Genomic DNA, 692 nt, shown 5'->3' on the forward strand with positions numbered 1-692 from the left:
TTTTTCTAGACTTTTTTGGTGTCTGTATATATGAAGAAACATACATTAAAGCGGGAGTCCTCCGGGACTCCGCGTTTTTTTTTTTTTTTAAAAGCCAGCAGCTACAAATACTGCAGCTGCTGACTTTTAAAATAGTGACACTTACCTGTCCAGCGCGCCCGTGATGTCGGCACCCGAAGCCGATCTCTAGATCGTCTCTCGGGTGCTGCCGCCGCCATCTTGGGTATGGGAATCAGGAAATGGAGCCTTTCGGCCTTATTTCCCGGTTCCCTACTGCGCATGCGCGAGTCGCGCTGCGCAATAAGGACGGTCCCCGCTGCCTCTGGGATCTGTGTGTTTCCCAGCAGGCAGCGGGGCACTTGCGGAAAGGGGCGGGCACTTGCGGAAAGGGGCGTAATCTACGCCCCTTTCCGCAGAGAGCTATCCCGGAAGTGGGTGCAGATACCTGTACTGTACAGGTATCTGCACCCCCCTCCCCCCTGAAAGGTACCAATTGTGGCGCCGGAGGGGGGGAGGGTTCCGATGAGCGGAAGGTCCACTTTAGGGTGGACCTCCGCTTTAAGTATACCATTGTTCCTACAGGTAACAAAATCTTATAAGAAACTATAAGATGGTGTTTTTTTGAAAATGGTGTGAGGCACTGGCTGGCAGGACGGTGTCTATGTGTCATCTATGTGGCTGTTTTTTTCACC

The sequence above is a fragment of the Lithobates pipiens genome, unplaced genomic scaffold, assembly GCF_037356315.1.
Source record: "Lithobates pipiens isolate NorthernLeopardFrog02 unplaced genomic scaffold, aLitPip1_a1.2 Scaffold_3, whole genome shotgun sequence".
NCBI lineage: Eukaryota > Metazoa > Chordata > Amphibia > Anura > Ranidae > Lithobates > Lithobates pipiens.